Genomic DNA, 14,304 nt, shown 5'->3' on the forward strand with positions numbered 1-14,304 from the left:
CGAATGTTCCCGAAGCAATGCGCATGGCGCATACACTCATGAATCAGATTCTCATCGATGAACCGGAGAAGTCCAAGTCTGAAGAGGGTAGTAGTGACAAGCGAAAGTGGGATAACAGTAAGGGGAGGACCTATGATCAAACCCCCGTTAAGAGACACAACAACGGTGGAAACCCCAACCCCGGCACAAGCTCCAACCCGAAATACAAAGGTACCCTACCGCAATGCAAGAGGTGTTACAAACACCACACTGGGTATTGTAATGCGGTATGTGAAAAGTGCAACAGGATCGGACATGTTGGTAAGAACTGCAAGATTCCCGTCCCAGCTGCAAGGACAAACCCAAATGGACCAAGGAAATGCTATGAGTGTGGACAGCAGGGCCACTTTAGGAATGATTGCCCCAATAAGAAGAAGGATGGCGGACCACCGCGTGGTAGAGCTTTTAATGTTAATGCAAGGGATGCACGTGAGAACCCCGACTTGGTTACAGGTATATTTACTATCAACAATCTTTTAGCTTCTGTCCTATTTGATACTGGTGCCGATAGAAGCTATGTATGTAGACACTTTTGCGATAACATAAATTGGTAATTAGTTCCTTTAAAAGAAAGTATGCTTGTCGAGGTAGCCAACGGTAAACTTGAAAAGGTTGACCAAATTGGCCGAGGAGCTATTATTAACATAGCTGTCGTGGATTTCGAAATTGACTTGATACCCACCAAATTGGGAAGCTTTGACGTGATTGTCGGCATGGACTGGTTGACTAAAGTAAGGGCCGATGTTATCTGTGGAGATAAAGCTCTTCGTATACCACAAGGAGATGGTGAGCCACTGGTTATATATGGAGAGAGATGTAGTTTGAAACTGAACCTCATTAGTTGTATGAAAGCGCAAAAGATCATGAAGAAAGGACGACTTGCCATTTTAGCACACATGAAGGCTTTAGAATCAGAGGAGAAGAGTGTGAATGACGTGCAAATCGTGAATGAATTCCCCGACGTCTTTCCGGAAGAGTTGCTTGGATTACCGCCACCCAGAGCAGTGGAGTTCCAAATCGGTCTAGTGCCGGGAGCTGCACTCGTAGCTCGTGCGCCGTATCGTCTGGCACTTTCAGAATTGCAAGAGTTGCAGAGTCAACTGCAGGAATTGCTCGACCGAGGGTTTATCCAACCGAGCTCGTCGCCTTGAGGCGCACCTATTTTATTCGTGAAGAAGAAGGATGGATCCTTCCGTATGTGTATCGATTATCGTGAGCTGAACAAGATGACGATCAAGAATCGATATCCTCTTCCGCGAATTGATGATCTTTTTGATCAGCTGCAAGGATAAAGCGTTTATTCTAAGATCGATTTGCGATCAGGTTATCACCAATTGAGGGTGAAGGAGAGTGATGTGATAAAGACTGTGTTTAGAACCCGCTATGGTCATTATGAGTTTCTCATGATGCCATTCGGTTTAATTAACGCACCCGCTGTATTCATGGACCTCATGAATCGTGTCTGCAAGCCATACCTGGATAAATTCGTTATCGTCTTCATAGATGATATCCTCATTGATCATGCTAAAAACGAACATATATTTCATAGCATTATTCCTCAAGAAAGACAAGCTTTTAGTTGCAATTGTTCTATTTACAAGTGATATTCGTTTAAATAATAAAAGGTGAAGACAAAAGACAGATTCGACGAATTGAAGACGCAAACGACCAAAAAGCTCAAAAGTACAAAAGACAATCAAAGAGGTTCCAATTATTGATAAGAAACGTCTCGAAATTACAAGAGTACAAGATTCAAAACGAAAAGTACAAGATATTAAATTGTACGCAAGGACGTTCGAAAATCCAGAACCGGGACCAGAGTCAACTCTCAACGCTCGACGCAACGGACTAAAAATTACAAGTTAACTATGTATATAAATATAATATAATATATAATTAATTATATTAATTATATATATATATATTATATTTATAAAATAAATCGTCGGCAAACAAAGAGCCAAATGTGGGTGAGCTGTAAAAACAAACTCCGCGACTCGCGGAGTTTGAAGAAGGAATGGGCCGCGAGTCGCGGAGCCCCAAAAACTGAAACTCCCTATAAAAGCAAACGAATTCTGATCGCAAAAACACATAATATATCCATCCATCTATCTAAACGTATATATTTATATTTATATTTTAATTTTAATTTTAATTTTAATCCTAATAATAAGGGTATGTTAGCGAAAGTTGTAAGGGTGTAAGTCGAAATTCTGTCCGTGTAACGCTACGCTATTTTTAATCATTGTAAGTTATGTTCAACCTTTTTAATTTAATGTCTCGTAGCTAAGTTATTATTATGCTTATTTATACCGAAGTAATCATGATGTTGGGCTAATTACTAAAATTGGGTAATTGGGCTTTGTACCATAATTGGGGTTTGGATAAAAGAACGACACTTGTGGAAATTAGACTATGGGCTATTAATGGGTTTTATATTAACTAAACAATACCTTGTTAATTTAATATACAAACTTATAATTCGACGTATTTATATATAACCACATACGCTTGACTGGGTACGGTGGGCGGGATATCTATAAATACCAATAATTATTCATTTTACCGGACACGGAACTGGATTAATAGTTAATAGACTTGTTGAAACAGGGGTGAATTACATTCAAGGGTAATTGGTGTAATTGTTAACAAAGTAGTAAAACCTTGGTTTACACGCAGTCGATAACCTGGTGTATTCATTAAACAAAGTATTAAAACCTTGTTACAATTCGAATCCCCAATTAGTTGGAATATTTGACTTCGGGAATAAGAATAATTTGACGAAGGCTTTCGCTCTTTATATTTATGACTGATGGACTATTATGGACAAATCCGTATGGACATATTAAATAATCCAGGACAAAGGACAATTAACCCATGGGCATAAAACTAAAATCAACACGTCAAACATCATGATTACGGAAGTTTAAATAAGCATAATTCTTTTATTTCATATTTTATTTCCTTTATTTTATATTTAATTGCACTTCTAATTATAGCACTTTTATTTATTGTTATTATATTTAATTGCACTTTTAATTATCGTACTTTTTAATTATCGCAAGTTTATTTTATCGCACTTTTATTATTCGCAATTTCATTATCGTTATTTACTTTACGCTTTAAATTAAGTCTTGTATTTATTTATTATTTTACATTTGGTTTTAACTGCGACTAAAGTTTTAAAATCGACAAACCGGTCATTAAACGGTAAAAGCCCCCTTTATAATAATAATATTACTTATATATATATTTGTATTTTTATAAAAGTAAACTAATATAGCGTTAAGCTTTGTTTAAAGATTTTCCCTGTGGAACGAACCGGACTTACTAAAAACTACACTACTGTACGATTAGGTACACTGCCTATAAGTGTTGTAGCAAGGTTTAAGTATATCCATTCTATAAATAAATAAATATCTTGTGTAAAATTGTATCGTATTTAATAGTATTTCCTGCTGAAATTTAAAGCTATTTTATATACACCTCGCATAACATCAAGTATTTTTGGCGCCGCTGCCGGGGAACAATCTAGCTTAAAAGCCGGAAGCGCAACGCTACATAAAAAAAAAAGATTTTTATTTTTAGTTTACTTTTATTAAAATTCACTTTTGTAAAAATACGTTTTTAATTATTCGAAAATATAAAAAGAAAAACAAAAATTTATATATTTTTAAGATTTTATTAAATATTTAAGTTTTATAAAGTTTCTTTATTTTTATTCTAGTTTTTAAAATATAAGTTTTTATTATATAAATATTTTAGATTTTAAAACAAAAAAATATAAAACAGAAAATATAAAATAAAAAAATAAAAAAAAAACGCGTCGAATTTTAAACAACCTGTCATTTGAATTTTGGAACCCCGCGACTCGCGAAGTTTACAGCTTCTAATACCGCAACTCGCGGAGACAATCTGACACACCACACAGGAACCCTAATCAGCATTAATTACGGAGTAATTATTAATTATTATTATTATTAACCCTAATTACTTATTATTATTATAATTAGTTTTATTTTAAGTTTCTTTTTATTTGATTTATATATTTAGTTAAATTAGTTTAATTAAAATATAAAATTAATAGTTTTATAAAATAAATAATATAAAAATAATATTTTTATAAAAATTGTAATTTTTACAACTTTTTGTATATTTTTATATTATGTCTTTTTTTAAATTGTTTTAGCGTAATATTTGTATTTTTCGCTAGTTTTTAGTTTTAAACTCAGTTTTTGCCATAGTTATTTTTACTTCTAGATTTTTAGGCTTTGCCGTAGAATTCCTTAAGTGTTTTTCTTTAGACTAAGATTTAGGTACTTTAGAATTTTGCGACGCCTTTTTAAGTTTTAGTTTCTTTTTAAGTTATTTCCATTTGGGATATAGTTTTTCCTGTAAGCTTTAATATTTTTAGACGACTTTTACCTATGTATCAATTATCATTCCAATTAGTAATCTCAATTTGCGATTATAATTTTAAGTTAGTTGTAGTAATAAGGTTGGGTTAGTCAAGTGTTTTTAAGTTTTATAAGTATCTTTTATTTTTCCGTCACCTTTTATTTTTCAACCATTTTTCTTTTTTGACCTTTTTTGACGAACTCTTTTTCTTTCTTATTTCTCGCTATTCTAGTTTTTAGGACATAGATTTTTATTCTACTTCTTATCTAAATTTCTTAAAATTACGAAAATTTATTTTAAGTGGTTAAATTGATAGACATCAAAATTTTCTGGTTCGTAGTAATAGTTGGATTTATACGTGGACCGGGTTATTGGAGCCAAACAGTCCTCAATTATATTGAGACCAAACGAATCCTGCCCCTCTGCTGCATCTTTTGGCTATTCGAAACGTGGGCAAAATCAGAAAAGTCTATTGATTGGATAACTTATTATAATTTTTCTTTCTTTTTAAAAAAACTAATAGGATATTCAGTGAATGTACCGAGCAAGACGTTCACCACCTTTTGTACGTTCACCACCTTTTGTACGTTCACCACCTGTAACTAGATCAAGACATTTAGCAAATATTACCGCCGTTGATTTTTCTTTAGAATCGTCATCCAGTCGACCAAGTACTCCAGTTCAAATTTCCGATAATCCATTTTTTGAACCCGACCTCACAATTGAGAATCCGGAGAATATTCAGGGACGATTCGTAGATCCTGAACCACTAAATTTTCCTCCGGAACCACCAATCATTTAAACAGAGATTGTTGAGGAACGAACCATTAAATCAGAATCCTCTAGTGATTCCGATTCTACAAATTCAATTATGGAAGTAACAGAACCTTTAAGTATGAAAGACCGAATGAGAGCTAAACGTACTGGCCAAGGTCACGCAATTACTCATCCAGACATTAATGCGCCAGATTATGAAATCAAAGGACAAATTCTACACATGGTGACTAATCAATGCCAATTTAGTGGTGCGCCGAAGGAAGATCCAAATGAACATCTACGTACCTTTAATAGGATCTGCACACTATTTAAAATCCGAGAAGTAGAGGATGAACAGATATATCTCATGTTATTTCTCTGGACTTTTAAGGGAGAAGCCAAAGATTGGTTGGAATCGTTACCTGAAGGGGCGATTGATACGTGAGACGTTTTAGTTGAAAAATTTCTTAAACAATTCTTTCCTGCATCTAAAGCCGTAAGACTTCAAGGAGAAATTGTTACGTTCACACAGAAGCCGAATGAAACTCTATATGAGGCGTGGACTAGATTTGGAAAGTTGTTAAGAGGATGTCCGCAACATGGTTTAGACACCTGTCAAATAGTACAAATATTCTACCAAGGATGCGACATCACTACAAGAAAAGACATAGATATAGCAGCTGGTGGTTCTATTATGAAGAAAACCGAAACTGATGCTTACAAAATTATTGATAACACTGCTTCCCACTCACATGAGTAGCACCAAGAAAAAGATATCGTTAGATCATCTAAAGCAGCTAGAGCCGATTCTAGCCATGACTTAGATTCCATTTCCGCAAAGATAGATGCTGTGGAGAGAAGAATGGAAAAGATGACTAAGGATATTCACTCAATACGAATTAGTTGTGAGCAGTGTGGAGGACCACATTTGACAAAAGATTGTCTCAGTATTGAATTAACAATGGAACAAAGAGAGAATATTTAATACATAAACCAAAGGCCTGGAAATAATTATCAGAATAATTATCAACCGCCAAGACCGATTTACAATCAAAACCAGAACAATAACCGAAATATTCCATACTTCAACCAACAAGGTCCTAGCAATCAACAAGTATCAAATAATAATTACAATCAGCAAAGACCTAATTTTCAAAACAAACCACCACAACAAACCGATGATAAAAAGCCGAATTTAGAAGATATGATGACGAAGCTAGTTGAAACTCAAACGCAGTTTTTCACATCTCAGAAACAAACTAATGAACAAAATGCTCAAGCATTTAGAAATCAACATGCTTCTATTCAAAATCTGGAACAAGAAGTAAGTAACCTAGCAAGGTTAATAGGTGAAAGAAAACCGGGAAGTCTACCTAGTGATACAAATACTAACCCCCGGAATGAAACAGCTAAAGCCATTACCACAAGAAGTGGTACAACACTTAAACCACCTGAAATACCTGTAACTTCTGATGAAGCTATTCCTACTCCACAAGAACCACAACCTAATCAAGATAAGGAAAAAGAACCGGTAGTTGAAAAGGTTAATGAAGATAACACAGTTAAGGCTAAACCTTATGTTAAACCATACCAACAACCACTTCTTTACCCGAGTAAAATGAAAAAAGAGAAACTTGAAGCCGAGCAATCCAAATTCTTGGATATGTTTAAACAGATAAATGTAAATCTTCCTTTCATTGATGTGATTTCAGGAATGCCTAGATATGCTAAATTCTTGAAAGATCTAATCTCAAATAGAAAGAAAATGGAAGAACTCTCGGCTGTTACTATGAACGCTAATTGTTCAGCAGTGCTGTTGAATAAGATACCAGAAAAATTATCTGATCCAGGAAGTTTCACAATTCCATGTTTTCTGGGTAGTCTTAGTTCAATAGAAGCATTGGCAGACTTAGGTGCTAGTATAAATATAATGCCGTATTCACTATACACTAAACTAGACCTTGGAGAATTGAAAAAAACCAGAATAAGCATACAACTAGCCGATAAATCAATAAAATATCCTAGAGGGATAATGGAGAACATGCTAGTTAAAGTTGGTACTTTAGTATTTCCAGTAGATTTTGTTGTTCTGGACATGGAAGAAGATTCTCAAGTTCCTCTCATATTAGGAAGACCATTCTTAAACACGGCTAAAGCAATGATAGACGTGTTCGGTAAGAAATTGACCCTAAGTATAGAGGACGAGAGTGTTACCTTTTCAGTTGATAGAGCAATGCAACAACCACAATCTGCAGATGATACATGTTATTATATTCAAACTATAGATGCACATGCAGAATTATTAGAAGAATTTTCAGAATTACAAGGAACGGGAGAATGTTCTTTAGGAGAAGGAACAGAACCAATTGATGAAGCTGAAATGTTAGCTACACTTATAGCTAATGGATATGAACCAACAACAGAAGAAATTCAAATGCTAAAAGAAGAAGACAGATATCGATACAAATCATCGATAGAAGAACTACCGAAATTAGAGTTAAAGCCACTTCCAAACCATTTGGAATACGCTTATTTACATGGTGAATCTGAATTACCTGTAATAATATCGTCTTCTCTTACTGAAAATGAGAAATCACAACTCATTTCTGTGTTGAAAGCTCATAAACCAGCCATTGCATGGAAGATTCATGATATTAAAGGAATAAGTCCTTCGTATTGCACACATAAAATCCTTATGGAAGAAGGTCATAAAACGTATGTGCAACGCCAACGAAGACTAAACCCTAATATGCAAGATGTAGTTAAGAAAGAGATTATTAAACTGCTAGATGCAGGTCTAATTTATCCAATTTCTGATAGTCCATGGGTAAGCCCAGTTCAATGCGTGCCTAAGAAGGGTGGCATGACTGTCATTACAAATGAAAAAAATGAGCTTATTCCTACTAGAACTGTAACAGGATGGCGTGTGTCTATTGATTATAGAAAATTAAATGACACCACCAGAAAAGATCACTTTCCCTTACCTTTCATTGATCAAATGTTGAAAAGATTAGCCGAAAATAGTTACTATTGTTTTCTAGATGGATTTTCTGGATATTTTCAAATTCCAATAGCACCCGAAGATCAAGAGAAAACCACATTCACGTGCCCTTATGGTACTTTTGCTTACAAACGCATGCCATTTGGACTTTGTAACGCCCCTGCAACCTTTCAAAGGTGTATGATGGCGATTTTTCACGACATGATAGAAGAATGCATGGAAGTTTTCATGGATGACTTTTCAGTCTTCGGTGATACATTTGAATCATGTCTAGTTAATCTGGAACGAATGCTTATTAGATGCGAACAATCAAATCTAGTTCTTAATTGGGAGAAATGCCATTTTATGGTTAAAGAAGGCATCGTTCTTGGTCATAAAATTTCAAAAGAAGGAATTGAAGTGGATAGAGCTAAAGTAGATGTAATTGCTAAACTTCCACATCCCACCAATGTTAGAGGAGTTAGGAGTTTTCTAGGGCATGCCGGTTTTTACCGACGTTTCATAAAAGATTTTTTTAAAATTGCCACTCCTATGAATAAACTCCTAGAAAAGGATACTCCATTCATCTTTTCAGATGAGTGTATCAAATCTTTTAATATTCTTAAAGAGAAACTCACTAATGCACCGATCATGATAACACCAAATTGGAATCTACCATTTGAACTAATGTGCGATGCAAGTGATTTTGCAATGGGAGCCGTTTTAGGACAAAGGATTGAAAAACGATTTCAACCTATATATTATGCTAGTAAGACGTTACAAGGAGCACAAACGAACTATACAACTACTGAAAAAGAACTCCTTGCTATTGTCTTTGCTTTTGACAAATTTCGATCATATCTCGTTCTAGCAAAAACGGTGGTCTATACCGACCATTCTGCTCTTAGATACCTATTTTCAAAACAAGATGCTAAACCAAGATTAATCCGTTGGATCTTACTCTTACAAGAGTTTGATATTGAAATCCGAGATAAAAAAGGAGCAGAAAATCTCGCCGCTGATCATCTTTCTCGTCTTGAAAATCCCGAGTTAGAAGTTCTAAATGAATCGGCCATACAAGACAACTTTCCTGATGAATATCTATTGAAGATAGATTATAAAGAAATTCCATGGTTTGCAGACTATGCAAACTACTTAGTTTGTGGATTCCTTGAAAAAGGATTATCGTACCAAAAACGAAAGAAATTCTTCAGTGATATAAAACACTATTTTTGGGAAGATCCACATCTTTTTAAAAGTTGTCCCGATGGAATAATACGCCGATGTGTATTCGGAGATGAAGCCAGTAAAATATTAAACCATTGTCACACAGGACCAACAGGAGGGCATTATGGGCCTCAACTAACAGCAAGAAAAGTTTATGATGCTGGATTCTATTGGCCTACAATTTACAAAGACGCACACCTTCTTTGCAAATCCTGTGATGCTTGTCAAAGGACCGGAAAAATAAGTCAACGTGATGAAATGCCACAAAATGTCATCCAAGTATGTGAAGTATTTGACATTTGGGGTATTGACTTTATGGGTCCATTTCCAAAATCTCATAATAATCTATATATACTCGTAGCCATTGATTATGTATCTAAATGGGCGGAAGCACAAGCTCTCCCAACTAATGATGCACGAGTTGTAGTCAACTTTTTAAAACGTCTTTTTGCAAGGTTTGGAACACCGAAAGCTTTAATAAGTGATCGGGGTACTCATTTCTGTAATAATCAACTTGAGAAAGTTCTTAAAAGATATGGAGTAACTCATAAAATCTCCACCGCATATCATCCACAAACAAGTGGACAAGTTGAAAATACCAACCGAGCTTTAAAACGTATTCTAGAGAAAACCGTAGGATCAAATCCGAAGGAATGGTCCATTAAATTGGAGGATGCACTCTGGGCTTTTAGAACAGCCTACAAAACTCCAATTGGAACCACACCTTTTAGACTTGTTTATGGAAAAGCATGTCATCTTCCAGTAGAAATTGAACACAAAGCATTTTGGGCTTTGAAGACATGTAATCTTGATTTACATGAAGCCGGACGTCTACGATTAAGTCAACTAAACGAATTAGAAGAATTAAGACATGAAGCATACGAAAATTCGTTAATCTATAAAGAAAGAACGAAGAAATGGCATGATAAAAGAATCAGAAGTTCAAAAAAATTTAAAGAAGGAGACAGAGTTCTTCTTTTCAATTCACGATTCAAGCTATTTCCTGGAAAATTGAAATCAAGATGGTCTGGACCATTCATAGTCAAAAGAGTTTTCCCATACGGAACGATAGAATTAATAAATTCAAATGGGATTGAATTTAAAGTTAATGGTCACAGAGTTAAACATTACATACATGGTCCGATGGAAGTTGACAATAAAGTTAATCATAATTTCACCACCCAAGAAAACCTTCAAAATGAAAACATAAATATGTTATCAACAACATATGAAAAATCAAAATTGGAATATAGGGAGGATTCAAATTTGAGTGATGAAGAAGAATTCCTATACAAACCTCCCATTCCAAGAAACGAAGAAAAATGTGAACAAGAAATTCAAATAGAAATGAAAGAACAAAGGAAAGAACACCCGAAAAAGGTTTACAAACCAACTCGACTTACTAAAGCAGGAGACCCGGGTGAATTTATCATTTCTTGCTTACTTAATGATGGTGCTGTATATAATGGACTCGCAGATTTAGGAGCAAGTGCAAATATTATGCCTCTTTCCTTATACAAAAGATTAGGCATGGGTAAATTAAAACCAACCAAAATAGGTGTTCAATCATTTGACCAAACCATTAAATACCCGGTTGGAATAGCAAATAATTTACTTATTAACGTGGCAAGTTTGACCTTTGTTGCAAACTTCATAGTGATTAATATGGAGGAAAACCTTGATATTCCTCTAATTTTAGGTCGCCCATTTTTAGCAACCACCGAGGCATTCATTGATGTAAGATAAGGTAGAATGACACTTAGGGATGGTGATACATCGATCACCTTTGTGAACCGATAGTTTAGATCTCCACAAACCAAAACTGTTAGACCAATAAAAACGCATAAGTGTGGGGAAGATGAAGAAACACTTAATGATGATCCAATCACAAAGAATGCAGTTGATGATACGAAATTAGATGAACCCATTTTTAACAGTTCAATGAAGAAACTTTATAAACGGATTCACGATGCTAAGATTAAAGAAAACTTTAAGTTATATAACCGATTAATATCCAATTTATCGTCAAAAGAAAAGGCAATGTTAGTTGAATTTGTGAAAGTTACGGAGGAAATCAACAAATGGATTGAAGAAAAAGTCAAAGATATACAAGTTGTTGAAGATTCAATTGAAAATAATGTTAATCACAATTTCAACTAAGTATAGGGGGTTTATGTATTTCTGTTAGAGTTAGATTGTCTGTTTTCGTGTAGTTCTCGAAAATGGAACCCGAATGGTCTTTCCCTAGCAGACCCTAAAGAACTAGTCTTCTCCCCCCATTCTGAATTTTTATTTTTTTTTTAGGAAATGAAGACTGCCTGTGAACTAAACCATGGTCTAATGCTACACGCTTTGATCACTAAACGTAATAATGACACACTTCCTAGTGAAATAGTATCAGTAATCAGAGAAAGAATGGACGGAGTTAGAAAAGAATTCAGATGCGAAGACAATAAGTTACAATTTGGTAAAGGAAAATCAAAATCCGCAGCCAAAAGAAGAGCACGACACCTAGAAAGATGTCACAAATGCGGAAAATGGTCACATGGAGGTAAATGTTCAAATAATCAAACCTATTCAAACACCGAATTTGTTACTTTATGCAGAGACGGACCATTCATATGTTTAGAAGAAAAAACACTGAATGCTCGAGGTTACGCCTATGTAGCCATGGAAAACCAATTAAACCGACTATCTTATGAATGGGATAGATCATATAACTAAGAAATCTATTTCACAGGTATGTTTGTACAGTTTTTTTTTTTTAACCTTTTGATAATAAACGCTAATTTGTTCGCTAAAAAGTATTAAATTGGTATTGAATAAAATTAGGTTTGGCGACCGAAATTATTGATATCATTCAAAAATTTATTACATCACTGCAAAATTTAACGTTTATTCTTAAGGTATAAATATCTTTAATCAATCAACCCAAAATATTTCAAAAATTCGTCATGAGTTAAATTAGGTCTTGGAACCGAAATTACTTTACCGAAAAGAGGGGCGCATATTTTTGATAATATTTGATTGATTAAAGTGGGATAAAAAGCCAAAAAGATTTTTAATTTTATTTTTACCATGTTTTTAAAATTAATATATAAATCTTAAATTAATATTGTAAACTTTGTAAAAACAATATATTTAAAATTGTAAATATTTGAAAAATTAATATAAGTTTGGTGTGAATTTATAATATGAATTTTTAAATTAAGTTTGGTGTGAATTTTTAATTTTTAAAATATGAATTTTATTTTTATGCATTTTAAATTTTAAGTTTGGTGTGAATTTTTAATATTAATTTTGAATTTTTGAATTTTTATTTTAAGTTTGGTGTGAATTTAAAAACAAAAATTTACTTTATCTCATTAAGTTAAAAATATGATTTTTAAACTTCGTCGTAAGTTGAAGACTAGGTCTTTGAACCGAAATTGCTTTACCCAAGGGAGGGACGAGAACTTTTATTATCATTATTTTTAATCTTATTGAATTAAAGTATGCCAAAAACATTAAAAAAAACCCTAAAAATCTTAGCTTTTAAAACAATCGCTACAAAAAGACAAATTTTAAAATTTTGTCAAAGGACGGACTAGGACATCGATCCGAAACGACCTCGTCCTAAATAACAAGGGAAACAAAATTTTAAAATTAATTACTTAATTATTTTAATTAGTATAAGATGTTAAAAAAAAAATACAAACTCCGCGACTCGCGGAGTTCGAAGGTTCAAACACCGCGACTCGCGGAGGGACCAAAACCCAGAAAAAAATAAAAACGTAAAGAGCAGTTCATTTGCACACCACAACACAAATAAAACCCGAAAATACTGCGCAAAAACCCGAAAAACACCCCCAAATTCACAATTTTTGACCGTTAATCATCAAATCTTTTACTAAAATCATGTTGAGAAGGATGCTATCAAGGAATTACTCAAGAAAAATGGTAAATTTCTACACCTAAACACCATTTATCATTCAGCAAGCAAACACAAATATGTTTGGAAACTTTGGTAAAATTTAATTATTTTCACACAAATCACCCTCAATAATTTAAATTGTTACTGATTTCTTGCAAATGAGGGCATTGCAAGATCTTAAGTGTGGGAAGGGGTTAAATTCTTTCGGATTTTTAAAATTTTTTATCATAAACGCTTGGTTACCATTAAAAATACTAGTAAAGTAGTAGTTGTATTAGAATCTAGTGCTCTCTGGTAATAAAGAACAGCCCTAGTCTTATATACTGACTACCCAATTCTAGTAAAATTTTTCAAAATTTTCAACTAAATGAACTCAAAATCATGTTTATACATATTTATGAACGATAAAACTAGGTGTTAACATCGAAATTATTGTTACCTCGAAAAGGACATAAATTGAGAAACAAACCAAAATGTTAAAATTCATTTAAAATAGAATAGAGGACAATAAAAAGGAAAATAAAAGCCAAGTGTGGGAAAATTCTCCAAGTTATTCAAAACATATGTCACATATTTTTGTACAAATAACTGAAAATACTTTTGCTTTGGACTAAACTAAAATTTTTTGTACCTGATTTACTGTAAGAAAGATGGATCTACACGATGAATCAATTCCATCATTAAAAGGAAGTAAAGTCTTACGAAAAAGAAACGCGCTTCTTGATTTAGGTCAGGAAGTTGTCGTCCAGACCAGCTGTAGGTTGACGAAAAACCTAGAAAAGTCATCACTAAAATCAGCAGAAAATCCACGGACCTCAACATTAAACAGGGTCGCCAAGTGGTCAGATTTATCCTAACCATGAGAAGGATTTATCTCGTACAATGGGGGGGGGAGCACCGTGCAAATTAGCTAGATAAGACTAATGAATCAGATCCCCAGAAAGGATAATCTCCTTAAAGATTAAAAATCAGCTTTTAAGCCTGATATTAC

This window comes from Rutidosis leptorrhynchoides, chromosome 3 (assembly GCF_046630445.1).
Source record: "Rutidosis leptorrhynchoides isolate AG116_Rl617_1_P2 chromosome 3, CSIRO_AGI_Rlap_v1, whole genome shotgun sequence".
Taxonomy (NCBI): Eukaryota; Viridiplantae; Streptophyta; class Magnoliopsida; order Asterales; family Asteraceae; genus Rutidosis; species Rutidosis leptorrhynchoides.